The 16,349-nt window shown below is 33.3% G+C and overlaps 1 pseudogene; it reads left to right on the top strand.

Moving 5' to 3' along the window:
* The first annotated feature begins 2,001 nt into the window (after positions 1–2,001).
* LOC120173557 lies at positions 2,002–6,289 on the top strand (annotated as a pseudogene).
* Positions 6,290–16,349: the final 10,060 nt, after the last annotated feature.

Consider the following 16,349-nt stretch of genomic DNA (forward strand, 5'->3'; position numbering starts at 1 on the left):
ATTTTTTTCCTCTAGTTAAATAATTTCGTCCATTTAGTTAATTTTTTTGCTCAATTCAACTCTTGGTTATTTCCTTTATAAACGATTCTGTTATTTATGATTATTTGAAACCCATATTTGCCTCCTATAATTAATTAAACTTTTTTTATTTCGTGATGTGATTTTGTATAGGAAATATTGCATGATAAAATAAGAAAGTACTCCTAGTTGAGATTACATATTAAGATTTGAGGTTAGTTTTCAATCTCTATAGTATTTGTTACCTATTTGCTCAAATGCTTGTTTTGATGCTATATGTATCACATCATTGTATTGTCACTTGTCTCTAATATATACACTAAATTACATCCTTTTTGTCTCATGTAGAACTAATGACATTACATTATGTGCTGTTTGATACTTATTATTATAAGTAATAATCGATTGGAATGTTATCTGAGCACAATGGTAATTGGAAATGTTAGTGTTTTTGCTTCAAAATTTTTAAAAGGTATATAAGTAAAATAAGTGAATTTAATTATGTTATATACTACTTAGATGGCACCAAGGGGGAAAAAAGAACATCAAAGAAAGTGAAAGAGGGGGAAGATGTAAATAGGGCTAGTTGGTTGAAAGAAAATGTACACATATTTTGTGATTTGTGTATTCAATATGCTAAAAGAAATAAGGGAAAAGCGATGTTAAGATCTCACAAAGAGTGTCATGGAAGATATAGAATTGCAATTTCAAAAAAAAAAAAAAAAAGACGGGCTTAACATATGAGAAGACTAAGTTTAAGAATAAGTGTTGATATTTTATATAAGGTTAATAGTATATATCAATCTCACAAGATTAATATTTGTAAATATTAAATTTTAAAAATATATTCAAAATTTTCAAAAATGTTCACTAATTTTCTTAAGGAATTATTAATTTATTGTCAAAAGCATTTTATCCGAATAATTTCATCCCAATAAAAACTAAAATATTATAAAACATATACATACTTAACAACTAAATATATCATACTCTTATTTGTTATTTTACCTATATCAAATATCAGTTAAATTTTACCAAACATTTCTATATAAATAGTTAATCAAAGCAATTTCTCCAATTAGCTAATCAAAAATCAGTTGGTCAAACTAGCTACTAGAATCAAGTACCATCAACTATAAGTTGTTTGCCAAACACCCCCATTATCTTTTATCTTTTTAATTTTTTTTATAATGAAGGATTTTCTTTCAAATTCTAACAGTTGAGAAGTGGAGAATGAAAAAATAAGTTGCATATTTAGATTTTACGCTGAACTAATGGCGGTGGATATCATAGGTCATATATTGATTTGTAATTTTTTTGAGTTTTGAGTTTGAGACTAAATTTTAAGGTGATTTAAGTAAAATATAGATTGATCGAATGGTAAGAGATAATAAGATGAATTTGATGTATATTGAATGATAAGAGAATACATAAAAAAATGATATTTACAATATTAACGTGATATAGAGTTAAAACTATAAAACTTTTATATAAAAAATACATAATTAAAAGAATAAGAAAATAAGAAAAACAATATAAATGACATGAATTTTGGACTAATAAAGAATAGTCAACATAAGCATATGCGGATGTCATTTCACCCTCCATTTATGACTTTAACATTCATATATTTAAAATGGGAGTAAACTAAAAATTTCATAAATAATTATTTTTTAATTTTAATTGATTTAAATAGTTAAAATAAAATTGAATAATAAAATTGATAATTTATTTATATTTTTAAATAAATGAAAATTATTATTTTATATAAAAAATTATTTATAATATATATTCGTGTTCCTAAGTTCAGGTATTACGTAGATTATAAAAGTTTTAGGCACCAAATATGAAAGGAACCCCTTCTTTGTTACTTTTTGTGGTGGGAAGGTAAACTGGTAGTGCCATTAGCTAAAGCCATTTTGGAAGAGGGAAAGAGAAACCTGTGTTGTGAAACAAAAAGTTGAAATAATGACCAGCAGCAAACAAAGAACGAAAACCGAATCTCAAATCCCAACAACAAAGTGATAAACAAATTCATGGAAACAAGTACTACTATCTTTGTTTAATTGCTTATCTTCGTTTTGCTTTGTTCTTCTCAGCCGATCTCTTTAGCTATGGATCCCTTCGATCTGTTTCGCAACGGTATAATTTTCTTCTTGGATCTCTTGTGTTTTTCATTTATCTATTCATACATTTTGTTTTGTTTCAATATTTTTTTTATAAAAAATTTGTGTTTTGGTGTTGGAGTGACTTAAGATTCCCGATAATTAGTTGCTTGGATAATGTGAGATTATAGTTTTGATTGATGCTTGTTTTTCTTTAATTGTTTTTCTAACTAAATGCTTATTTTTAAAAATACGACTAGGGCTTTTAATTGAATGAGGCTGCTCTTTAGTAATTACTTTAGGAGTTTGTGCTTTCCTTTTCTGTTCTGTTTAAAAGTCTTGTTGATAAGTGAATTCTAGGGTTTTGAACAGCGGGTTGGCGTAACTATTAAGTTAATTTATTGGTTTATGAAATCTTGTTTGTTAACTCAGCATTGAATTAAGTTAATTTTGTTGTTATTTGTAAGATATAGTTATCTGTAGTTGCCATTCGGTTGTTAATTAATCGTTTCTATTATGTTTGTTTCATTTGAAGCAAAGAATTTTCCATGCATGAGTGCCAAATATGGTTTTCAGTTTTTCTGTTATATTCATTGTTTCTTTTGTCATGACTTGTCATCATCGTCTTTTTTATGTAAAAGATTATTGTGGAAGTTTCTATAAAGAGTGTTGTGATTTTTGTGGCATTGATCTCATTGAAGAATTCATTAATGTGATTTTTATGCATGTGTGATTATTTTCAATTTAAGATTTTTTTGTGAGTTTGACTTGTTAATAATGCCATACAATGGACGGTTTTGCAGGTTTTGGTTAGAGTTTGGTGGAACTCCATTGTGTATCCGTTGCCTAAGTTTCCTTTATCTGTGCAGAATCTATTCTTTCATGTTAAGTAAAGAATGAGCTTATCCAAGAAAGGGAGCCAAATCAGTGACACAAAACTAAATGCTCCTAGAAAGGTAACAGCTTTGAATCCTAATGCAGCAGAGTTTGTTCCGTTTTCTCTTAGTCACCATCTTCATCCGGAAGCACTAGTGTGGATGATGCAACAGCAAGGTTTGCTACCCTTGGGACCATTAGAAAAGCTGTGCTTGACCGGTCGGAGTCTTCTATTACAAATAATTCTGATGAAGAGACTCATCTGTTTTGGCGTTGCCAGTTGCCTGATGACATTACCCCAGACTTTAAGGTTTTGAATGAGGATGATTCTCAAGGAACTGGGTTTGGGAGTCTCTCTGTAGCAGGTATATCCTTGCATGATGGTAGTGAAGCTTCAAGGTTTCCTTCTAGGCTGCTACTGTTGGTAGTGAATTTGTATTTGGTGATGAGCAGGAACTATTGCATCATTATGGTGATAGTAATGGTGATGGTAGTAAGTTCACTGAAAATTTGAGGTATACCACTTCATTCTATGGGGAGGATCCTACATTAGCTAGTCCTTTGCACTTGTCAGACAAACCTTGGAACAAGCAACTAGTTGACAATGATCAGATACATGACAATGGGATGGAGGGACAACCATATAAAGGAAATTCGAGACATGGATTCATCAATGAAATGCTGAGTGGGCAGACAGTTATGGATGATACTGAAAAGAATCATGTAGATTTTTTGGCTTCTCGATTCTCTGGATTTTCTGCCGAAAACCTTGCAGAAATTTATTATGCCAGTGGTTGTGACTTAAATCTGACTATCAAGATGCTCACACAGCTTGAAGAGAGTGACACTCAACCATTTTTAATTGGTCTATTTTCAAGTACTTGTATATATCCTTTTCTGAATATGAAGTGATTCAGTCTTTATTTTCAGTTTTATGTTTCATATTTCTTATTTTCTGATTATTGTTGCCAGAAAGTTGCGTAACTGTTTAAGGATTGGTTTGTGGACAAAACCAGTATATGGTCTTTAACTTCAAATATTTATGTTATTTTTCTTTTGCACTGCAATCGCTTATCTTCCCCCCCCCCCTTATGTTTTATTTATGGGATGTCAGAATCTGCTATGCATGTATTGTCATGGATGCTAACTGTGTTTTGACAGGGAAAAGCTGGCTCCTCAAAGTTTTGAGGTGACTCAATTCAACCATGGGGGTGGTGGTGGTGGTTATTTTTATGAGGATTTCTTCTCCTTTTTTGAAGTTATATCTTCTTAGGTTATTGTGATGTGCTTTTTGATCAACAGGTTTCCAGATTTCTCTTCAATCTTTTAGCGTTCAATGGGGCATTAAGTCATTTTTATTTTTTGCAGCTTCAAGATGCTGGTGTCTTCAACCAGAACTTGAATCCAAAGACCTTGTCAGAGCCTCATCCGAGCACACTCGACTTTGCTGCTCTTACCGTGTCTGACTGTCAGAGTTGTACTCCAAAACATGCAGGAGATGATCTTCAACACAGTGTCAACCCTTATTAATTTTATGAAAAGGAAAATATGCTTATGTTCAAATCCAGTTCTTCCCTTCCATCTAGGATATCCTTAGATTTTGCGTCAGCTGGCAGGAAAATGGAGCCTCAAGACTCTGGGATCTGGAAGTACGATTCTGCTGATTCAATTATTGGGCCAAGTAGAAGCTCTCATGGTTCAACTAATTCCTACAGTGCTTTGCCTGTAAGAGGGGTTTATGCTAGTAGGTTGCATGCTCGAGATTCAGCTCCTGTTTGGCTTGAAACGGGGGACGCAGTAGGTAATATTCTGCTCTTAAGTTCTTGCATTCATACGGCTTTTAATAGGAGAAATCTATTGTTTTGGGTATATTTATTTGCTTTACATTATCAATCTGGCAGCAAATTTGTACAGTGAACTGCGAGAAGCAGCTCAAGACCATCCTTGTTTACATAATTCATATCTTGAACAGGTATGTCCTTGGAAATCATTTGCACATAGTTAAACTGATATTGGACTTTCTCAAGTCGGGAAGTAATAAATATCGTGAACATATATAGAAATAAAGCGTGGACCAGTATTATCTGTTTATGTACCCTGAATCAGCTGGCATTTGAGGAAAGTCCGTACTTTCCGTACTTGATGTTATCATTCAACTACAGAGTACATCAACTGTTAAAAGGCAAATGTCTAAAGTGTGAACGCTGTGTCAAATCTTGCATGTGATGTCTGCTCTTGTACTTATCATTAATACCTATGTCCTCTTTCATCTGCGGATCAAAGTTATACTTATCCATATCGTTTATTGCTACTACATTTTTAAATAATTAAAATAGGCACATTGAGCATTTGTCATCGGCAACAAGACTCTAGCAAAGGAACTCGGTGTGAAAGGACAATTGCACAATATGCATATGAAGGCAGCTCACGGAAAGGTTCAAGAACCTATTTATCGCCAGAGGTTTGTCATTTCTTTCCTGTTGAACTCGGTCCCATCAACCCATTCTTCATTTGCTCTTATTTTTATGGCCTGTAATTTATCAATAGAGTGGTAAGATAATTTTTTGGTGGAGAATAAAATATTGGTTGCTGACATTTTGATCAATCAACGTCTGATATCCTGAATCCTCATTACTTATGATATCGAAACCTGATCTGGATTCATCGGAATATCTTTTGAATTGGCTAGAATCCATTATTTTAACCAAATATCTATTCTTATCCCTCTATTCCTTCCACCCCAACCTTCATCGTTTCTTTCTCTGTCAATTTGTCCATTTTTGCACTCCGGTTCGGAAGAACCAACTACAGCTGAGTCTATCAGTCATGATTCTCATGAATACCGCATGGTAATTGATTGTTCTTATTCTAAATTCTTGTTATGTGTTATTTTGGTTGGTTTAATACTAGGTTGTTCCGGTTGACTCTTTTATGAACTATAATAATATAGGAATCCAGTTCCTCCAGAGAATATCAGAGGGCAGGAGCGGATGATAGACTTGCCCGGATTGCATATTCCCGAAGCCATTCACTTGCTGAAGCATGAACTATCCGTGCTCAGGCGCACGGATGGGGCAGATGATCAACGTCTGCAGGTTTACATATATGTTGGAACTGGCCACCATACTAATTCTCGTACTCGCGCAAGACTTCCAGTTGCCGTACAGCGTTACCTCCTTGAAGAAGAATGCCTTGACTATTCTGAACCACAGCCAGGGCTATTTCGAGTTGTGATATACTAAAGCCGTAAACTTGACACCGTTAAGGTATAGGAGTTAAAAGAATAAAACTGTCGAGATTCATCATTCTTGTTTTTGGGCGTACATGGGAGGAAACGGAAGATGAATCGGAGTTCGAAAAAAATGAAAAAGAAAAAATCGGAAAAGGAGAGAGAAAAAGAAGTGTATTATTAATGTTTAGCCAGATAATAGCAGCAGTTGCTTTTCACCATGTTTTCAGAAATCATCGTAACTGGTCTATTGCAGGATTCATGTTTTTCGATTTTCCTTTATAGGATCGAAGCAATCAGAACCGGATGGGTTTGGCAGTTCTTGCCGACCCTAATCCTAACATGTCAACCGGCTTTTGGAGAACGGTGTCGGCCAAATGTTAGATGCTATGACCGAAGATTCAATCCATTGTCAATAGGGCTATATATGATGCAACTCCATGGTTTAATTTTAGCATTTGGTTGATAAATTTGACATGTGAAATAATTAGGAATATCATATCTTAAGGGTAAAGTAATCCTTTTAGATTAAAATAAATTTGAAATTCATTTAAGTTATAAAAATCCAAAAAAGACTAAAATAAAAGGAAAATTAATTCAAGAAAGTTCTTAAAATCCCCGTGCTGCTACCCGTGACCTTCCACACTAAGGTAAATTTTGAAATTGATTTTCAAGGCTTTTTGGTTAGATTTAAAATTTAAGACATGAAATACAATTTTATTCTTCATTAAATTTTCTTTTATTTGATACCATTTAATCACGTTATTCATGCTTATAATCCTATATTTATGAAAAGAGTAGACGAAGAGATGATGGAATTTGAGGTTTTAAGACTTGGAAATGATGAAATAAGTATTGTGATGTTGATTTCATACATTAAATGACGATAAATCCATTAATTTCCTTTAGAGATCAATTCAAGAAAAATGAAAAGTGCAATGTATACATAACATGATATATGGATGTTTTATACATCTTTAGGAAGACTTGCGATGAGTCTACCTTATTTATAATGACATGATATTGACATCATTTATCATATGTTTAACATGTTCTAAATATGTCAAAAATTAAATATAAATGCAAGGATCACTAGTTTATATATATATATATATATATATATATATGATGTTTATCATGAATGTTATTTTGGGTATGAACTGTCCAATGTTATATTGATATATATTATCATGGATGAAATAAATATAGACTATATGTCCAAGTATGTCATTGAGGGACAATGATATAGTTGGCATGTCATAGAGTCTAGCAGTAGACTGTATATTTGATTTAGCACTATAGTTCATATAAATGACACTTAGGGTGTGTTTGGTTGGGGGACACATTCCCCCGTTTGGTTGGTCGGAAATGTTATTCCCGGTAATCTTACATTACCAATAGTAAATTTTTTGGGGTATATTACCGGGAATGTCATTACCTTCCTTTCCTTAGGTATTGTTGGATTACCGATATTTTGGACTAAAATGTCTTTATATTTTTTCAAAAAATATCCTTATTCTGTCATTGAATAATAAAAATTCTACGAATGTTAAATTATAAATTTATCCTTAGACTATTTTAGATTTACAAAAAAAAATATAATTAAAATTTTATATGAAGTTCATGGGTTAAAATAAAATTTTACCCTTTCATTAAACCTTTTTATATTTTCAATTTTGTAAAAAAAATTATATAAATTTTATGAATTTAAATTTTTTAAAGAAAATATATATAAATATTTTCCAACTTGTTAAAAAACAAATATATAATAAGAACAATTTGGTCAAATATACATTCCAATAATATTTTATTCCTTTTACCAAACACGGTAATCTTACATTCATGCTAAACCAACCAAACACAAAATACAACATTTCCAGTAATCTTATTCCCTGGTAATCTTTTATTCGCACTGGTAATCTTACATTCCGTGAATCAAACGCACCCTTAGTGCATATGGTGGGTACAACCTTATGTATTATGGTGGGCACAACTTTATGTATATTAGCACTTCGCTGTATATTTTGACTCGTATACCCAGGGTTCTCATAGGCTTATATTTGAGCTATGGTTATTGGTTAATAAATATTAAACACGTGAATAAAATTATGAGCACTTCAGTGCATTGGGTATTGTTATTTATTTATGTTTATGTGTTGTGTTGCATTGACTATTACTGTGATTGCATTGACTATCATTAATTGCCGAGAACCGGTATTTGTTCCAAAGGAATTAAGGAAAATGAAAGCACTTGAATTTCGGAGGTGATATTGATGCAAATCCAATGATTGTTGATTACTAATTAAATGATATAAAAATTATGTTAAGTAGGATTCCTTGTGATGATCAAGGAAAGTTAAAGGGAATCGTATATCTACTGATGGAGCAAGTTAGTGTGTGGTGGAATACAATCATTGCACAAGTTCCTCTAGAGAAGATTACGTGGGAATTTTTTTTAAAGGAATTCAAAGAAAAGTATATCGATGATGTGTTCATTGATGAAATGAGACAATAGTTCTTGAACCTGAAGCAGTCTAGCAGTTCGATATATGAATATGAATGTGAGTTCAACAGATTGAGTGATTTACAGCAGAGTTCTTCCCAATCACAAAGTCCAGAGTTGACAGGTTCATTGCTTGGTTGGATGCTCAATATAAAAAGATATTGATTTCTTATAATTTTATTGGTTTACAAGAAGCTATCAATCGAGCAAAGACCAGGGAAAATGTAGACCTCGAGAAAAAAAAGGGAAAAGGCTCAGTTATGTACAAGGCCTGGAAATTCTTTTACTCTGCCATCTTTCAAACGCATTGAAGGATTTCTATAGAAAAATCATGCAACATCAACATCTTCAATTAAAAAAGGATTTTCATGGGGAAGTTAAAGCAGGATCAGACAACTACTGTATGTACTTGGGGTTTGGGATTTCGTTCTATTCCAAATGCGAACATTGTGGAAAGAAGCGTTTTGATCAGTGTTGGTTCGCTAGAGGAACATGTTACCATCGTGGGCAAGCTAGTCATTTTAAAAAGAATTGTCCAGAGCCTCATCCAAATAGGTCAATAATAGCACCTTAGAATGGTAAAGATACAAAAGTGGAAAACAAGGAGCATCTGAGGCTGCATCTAATAAGGAAGGCAAGACTACTTCTCGAGTATATGATATTAAGACTGCTAATGATCGAGATGATATAGAGATTATAGCAGGTACGTTCGAAATCTTTGGCAAACCTATTTTTACATTGATTGATTCAGGCTCTACACATTCTTATACTAGTTCTAAAGTAGTAATACTTGAAAGAAATATTCTAGTAGAACTAATTTCTAATGAGGTAGTTGCTATCATTCGATAATACAAAGTGTCAAAGTAAGTTGAATATGCATAAAGTGTCCTACAAAGATTCAAGAAGTTAAATTTCCATGTGATCTTATGGAATTACAATTCAAAGAGTTTGAAATCATTCTAGAAATGTATTAGTTATCGACATATGATGCTACGGTTTAAGTGCGAATTGAAAAGGTTAATCTTAAACGGGCCAAATGGCTTAGAAATAATATTTGTAGGTGAAAGGTCGAATTATCTGAGCTATGTGATATCAGTTGTAACTGCTAGAAAGTTATTATCACATGGGTGTGAAGTATATTTAGCTTATGTGATAAATACTAAGGAAACAAAGATAAATCTGGAGGACATACCAACGATACGAGAATTTTAGATGTATTCCTAGATGAATTGCAAGGATTACCTCCAGAGCAAGAAGTAGAATTTGGTATTGATGTGCTTCCGGGAACGACACCAATATCAATGGAACCATATAAGATGGCTCTTGCAGAATTTAGAGAGTTGAAGGTTCAATTACAAGAATGTTTAGACTTAGGTTTTATACGACTTAGTTTATCATCTAGGGGAGTCCCATTTCTGTTTGTGAAGAAGAAAAATGAATCAATGAGATTATGTGTGGATTACTGTCAACTTAATAAAGTGGCAGTGATAAATGAATGTCCTCAACCTCCAACGTCAATAGTGAAATAGAGTCGTTTTACATTGCATATTGAACGCCACAATCTCTAATCTCCAACTCCACAACCATAAGCTTTAAAGACAACTCCAACGCCACAACCACGACCTCTAGAGGAAGCATATACATTTAGTGAAATAACAACCTCAACCTCAACCTCCAACGCCAATAGTGAAATATATCTAGAGGTATGGTTCTTTTGATTGTTTTGCATATGGCTGTGGCTATGATTATTGGATAAAACTGGCTCCACAATCCAAGAAAATAAGAAGATTTTGCCCGCTAAAAAATTCTTTTTGTTCCCTATTTTTAATTATTTATTCAAAATTAATATCAATAAATAAATAAAAATATATACTTAATCAACGGTCTTTAGATATCTTCTACTAATCAAATTTATTGGAGAAGAAAAACACAAAAGAAAAAGAAGAAAACATGATGAATGGAGGCAACATTATCGTCATTGTCGAACGATTGGGTTTTGAGTGAAATTGTACGGTGGTTCGAATGGAGGCGACATTTTGGCTTGTGGACATCGAAATTGGTCAGAATCGACGAAAAATGGCGACGGTGGTTTAAAATCTGACGAACCTTTGAACGCTTCTACACGGTAAACAATAACAACTTACGACGAAAGACCAACGGGGGTTTGATCAGGGGGTCAATGCCGGTGCTAATTAAAGTGACGGTGACAGTCACGGTCGATCGACTGACCGGTGGTAGAAGGGGAAAGCGGGAAGAGAGAAGGGGAGGGGAAGGGAGCACGCGAGAGGGATGGGTTTTTTTAATAATAATTAAATATTTTTTATTTTTTAAAAAATAATTCTCAAAATTAGCAAAATGTGACACATGTCACTTAACAGAGATATTTAACGGTGTTTAATGCCCGAGCACCTAATAATGTAATGTTTGAAACATTATACACCTATTTTTAACGAAAAATTCTTTACGCACCAAAACGTTTTCCGAGGCATAGTTTGGACACTTATTTTTGTATTAAGCCTAATTCATATAAGATTTTATTAAATAAATATATTAATAATGTATCACATTATATTTTTTATAAAATAATCTTATTAATAACTCCAAGCACTCTACTTTAAGTGACCAATTTTTTTATTTATATTTTATACTTATTCTAATTTTTTATATAATTAATAAAATAAAATTTATTACTGATAATAATAAAATTTAAGATTTAGGGTTTGGTAATAAAATGAAAATTTAGGATTTAAATTTTATATACCGAGTATATTTGTTTACCAATGAGATTAAATACTTAAAGGAGCATAATTTAAAAAACAATGAGAATTGATTAGATTTAATTAAACTTAATAGACCTAAATATTTTTAAAAATAGCTTAATGATGACCCTATTTAACCGTTGGTGAGTAGAATAAATAAGAGTAAAATATGATGTTCCTTTGTTATATTTTTCAAGGAGAAAGAGGGGAAAGACAAAGTAAAAAAAACATGGTTCCATTTGAATATGACTATCAGAAGGAATGCTTTTTTTAGTTTTTATTTTTTTTTTGTCAAAAATTATCAAGTATTTTTTATTTCTGTTTTTTATTTTTTTTCTTAAAATCCCACTCCTTTGCATCTTCTTTCTCTAAAATCTATTCTTATATGTTTAAAGTTATTTCATGCATATTCTTTCTTATATCATCGTGTTTATGTTTTGTTGTTTTCTTTTACTCTTTGATTTATCTTCTAATTATAATTATAACAACATTTATCTTAATTTAATGGAACCAACCAACTTACCTCAGTGGTTAAAGGTATCATTGTTATTCTTAGAGGTCACGTGTTCGAGCACCAGCGACTGCAGGGCTGATTGGACATTCATTGTCAAATGGTTGAGAGTATTTAGAACAAATACTACTTTGTAATAACCTCATTTGGATTTGGAAGAAAATATATCTTCAACTCCACAACCACAACCTTTATAGGAAGTAAATATATCCAGTTAAATACCAACCCCAACCTTCAACGTCGATAATGAAATAGAGTCATTTTACACTGTGTCACAAATGCCATAATCTCCAATATCTTCAATTCCACAATCACAACCTCCAAATACAACTCCAACGCCACAATTACAACATCTAGAGAAAGAAAATATATCTAGTGATGTAACACCCGAAATTCAGAGCTAGTAGTTTCGGGTTTACTCAAAAGGCATGTGAACCCCATGATTTTCATAATTTAAGTCATTTGACTTAGAATTAAGCCTAATATTACCCATAGAAAGAATATTTTTGAATGATAAAAAGATTAGAAGGGACCAAAAGTATAATTACACCATTTAAAAGGATAAGAGCTTTTATATCTCTTATTTCATCTTCTTCCCTTCATTTCTCATCATTTATTCTTCTTCCTCCTTTCTCTACCTTTTCTTCTCCATTCCTTCACCCAAGTACCATAGTTCAAAGGTAACTTCTTGAGCCTCTTTCATACTTCAATTTCATTCATAATCCCTCCAGCAATATCATTTTAATGATTCAAAGCCTTGGGTTCTTTTGTTGCAAGAAAGGTGAAGGTTTTCATCCAAATCATAAAGGAAAAGAGTATGGCTAAGCAAGGAGCTTTATTTTGGGATCTAAACATCAAGGTAGTGTATTTCTAATCATTTGGAGTGTTAAGGCTTTGATAAGCATGATGATTTGTTAAGAATTTGGTAGTTGAGCATTTTAGGGTTTTATACTTAATTCATGCCATAGATGACAAATTTAATGTAAATCATGTGTTTCTATGACACTTTAAAATCCTAAGTAACTTTCAAAAGATTTAGAAAATGATTTGGAAATAAATTGAGACATTTGGGATGATTTTGGGTGTTTCCCGAGCTTAAAATAAGACATTTATATGTTCAAGTATCGATACAGGATGAACAATATTGATATTGAATGAATTGAGACAAAAATTAGGGATTTCCAATTGGGAGTATCGATACTATTAGGGAGAGTATCTATATTGTCCCTACATTATCGATACTCAAGGTATAAAGTATTGATACTGGGGTACATTTTCAATAATAAAAGCCATTTTTGATATCGATATTCATAGGGGCATTGATACTCTACTTCTGTATCAATACTACTTACTTTAAATGGTTAAATTTAACCTATTTAAGGCCCGTAAGAGCTAAAGATGGTCATTAATGGTATAAGTTAGTTCGTGGAAGAAATAAATGTCCAAAGGGGCCTAAAGACTCTCATAGGAGTGGGTTATAACCATAGTAACCAGAGTAACCATAGTAGGCATAATGCGTCCAAGTATCTTCAGTTTGATCACGTAGTGAATATCTAGGAATAAATGATCGTTGTAGAGGATGTGCCGGTAAATGGTATGAAGAAATAATCAGATTATGAAATAACATAATCGTATACAACATTAATGTTAGTGAATGGTAAATGTACAAATTTCCCTAAAATTCGAGGGGTGAACTGAGGGAAAACATAGTAAGAGCAATTAGAGAGTCACTACCTAGTAATGAACTTGAGTCATATATCGGGTTAACTAGTATTACAGACAACAAACTACAAGCACAATAATCATCATAAAATCATGAAACACATATAAACTTTTCTAGAGATAGAAATGACTAAAATTCCCTAAGTAATGGATGACCAAAATAGAGATTCTTAGTGAACTAGTAGAAACAATATACCAATAAACCTTTGCATAATGTTCTAGATGAGAGAACAAGTGAGATAGTAGCCAGTAAGGGGTTGACTTCACTTTAGTTTGTCGAGTTACACTAGTATGTAGTTAGGCTACCTTAGTTGCCCTAATGGGGCATTTTCAGTGCATGAGGCACTTTTGTGGCTAACTAGGACGTGAGGCCTGAACACTCACGGGGAGTGGGTTGGCGATGTCAGTGTTGCGTGGCCTTTGGGCCCTTAGATATGCATGTGTAGTTGCATTAGTCTAGTACAACAAATGCCCTTAAAGCTCAACTTGACGACTATGTGAGACTGAGCCAATGCTTCCGTTGAGTGGGAATTGTATCGATGCTATGTGACATTGGGTTCCCCTCCATGATCTAATTGATGACTATATGAGGATTAGGAGATCATTCAAAAACTTAGTGGGGATTTAATCAATGTTATATGACACCAGGTTCCCTCAGTTTACTAGTGTCTAGTGGCTATGTAAGACCATATACCAGTCAGTGTAGCATTTAGATGATGAACAACAGAGTCAATGTTGCATTCATATATTACACAAGGGTATCAGTGTCACATTTAAATAAGATGTAACAATTATAGTCATTTGGGTTAAAGACATTTAGTGGTGTACTCATGGTGAGACCCTTAGCAGAGGATTAAGGGAAGTACGAGACTCCTATATCAGTGATAGAACAATTGAGCCCTAAGTAGATATAAATTGATTTAGATAATACATGTATTTATTTATTAGTACCAATTCTTTAGCATGCTTATGTTTTTGAGACCCATAGTGATGTTCTAGATTAGCGATATTTGCCTTTTTTTGATCAGTGTTTAGATATTTTCCGTTTGTAGGTGTAACTTGAGTAGTTCGTGGAGCATCGTCACTGCAGGACTTCCAGCATCTCCTTCAGAGTACTATACTGTAGCTTTAGTGGGCATATGTATTCATAGAACCTTACTCACTTATTCAGATTTATAACTCTAAGTTTGTACTATTTTTGTTCTAAATTATATGTCACTTAGCTCTATTTTTTTATAAAGTGTTTTTGTAACTATTATTTATGTTTATTATGATATCATTCAGTATGTTTGAAAAGAAAACGAACATGTTTTGAAAATCAGGGGTTGCCTCGGTAGCCTAAAGTGGCACTTTAGGCTCAATTAGGTTTAGGGTGTTACATTTAGTGGTATCAAAATGTTAGGTTAAGTTTGTCCTAGGATTTATTGGACAGTTTTAGTAAGGTGTTAGTGAATACATGCCACTAGGTACTTAAAGTGCTTGCATAAGTTTGGAGTCATGATGGTGTTCTTTTCTTAATCGTGTTGTAGAGTTTTGAGATGGATGATATTTTCGAGTGTAGTTTTAAGGATAGGATGAAGAGCTAAGGCTCTCATCATGAAAGTTTTAGTGAGGAGTTCCTACTAAGGGCAGAGGATCAGGGGGTTCCAATAGGTGCAATAATCATAGAGGTGACCTTGTTTAGGGGTTTAACTTCCACTCTTAAGAAGATAGTGAACATTATTCCTAGGGTAAAAACTATTTAGCCAGCTGCTCAAAGCGTGTTTGTACCATTACAATTCCCGGTAGAGAGATTGAAGAGGTATAAAACAATTAACTTTTTTGGTTCAAGCGATGGTGGTTCAATTTCGGTTGATCAGTGGTTGAAGGAGACCATGAGGACCTTGAGACATCTTTACCTTACCCCAGAGGGTAACTTAGAGTTCGTCACTACTTTATTAAAGGGTGATACTATCTATTGGCGGGAGACTGTAGATATGACTCTACAGGTAGAGATGCCTACGTGAGATCAATTCCTGAGCGAGTTTACAGGCAAGTATATTGGTGATTCACATATGGATGGGTTGAGGATATAGTTCTCTTAGCTAGTTTAAGGAGATCGCTCAGTGTATGAGTACAAGAGAGATTTCCTTTGGTTGAGTCATTACGCTCCAAAGTTAGTTACAACAGGGTCCTTGAGGTGAAAGAGGTTCCTTGAAGGACTTCATATTGATATCCATGCATAATTGGTGACATATCCACCTAGGATACCTTTAGAGTTGACACTGTAGGCCAAGGCCATAGAGAGGAACAAAGTATGAGGAAGAGTTTATTGGGTGAGTCAAGCACCCCAAGTATGAGAACTTATGTGCCAGCAGACCTACTGCAGCTAGTGGTAGAGAGGACCAAAGGTCACCGTGAGTAGAGAATAATGACTTCATCTTTGTCACTCTAATTGAGTCGGGGGTTAGACGTTGGGTCTCGTAGGAGACTGTCAACCTCACCGTCTTTGGCAGGCTCTGGAGGCTTTGATAGAGTTTTTAGATATCTGGAGTGTGATCATTATAGAAAAAATCATCGATGAAGGTGTTTTAAAATATCTTGGAAGTTCTATAGATGTGGATCCTTAGCACATATGGTAAGTGAT

The sequence above is a fragment of the Hibiscus syriacus genome, unplaced genomic scaffold (genome assembly GCF_006381635.1).
Source record: "Hibiscus syriacus cultivar Baekdansim isolate YM2019G1 unplaced genomic scaffold, ASM638163v2 tig00111957_pilon, whole genome shotgun sequence".
NCBI lineage: Eukaryota > Viridiplantae > Streptophyta > Magnoliopsida > Malvales > Malvaceae > Hibiscus > Hibiscus syriacus.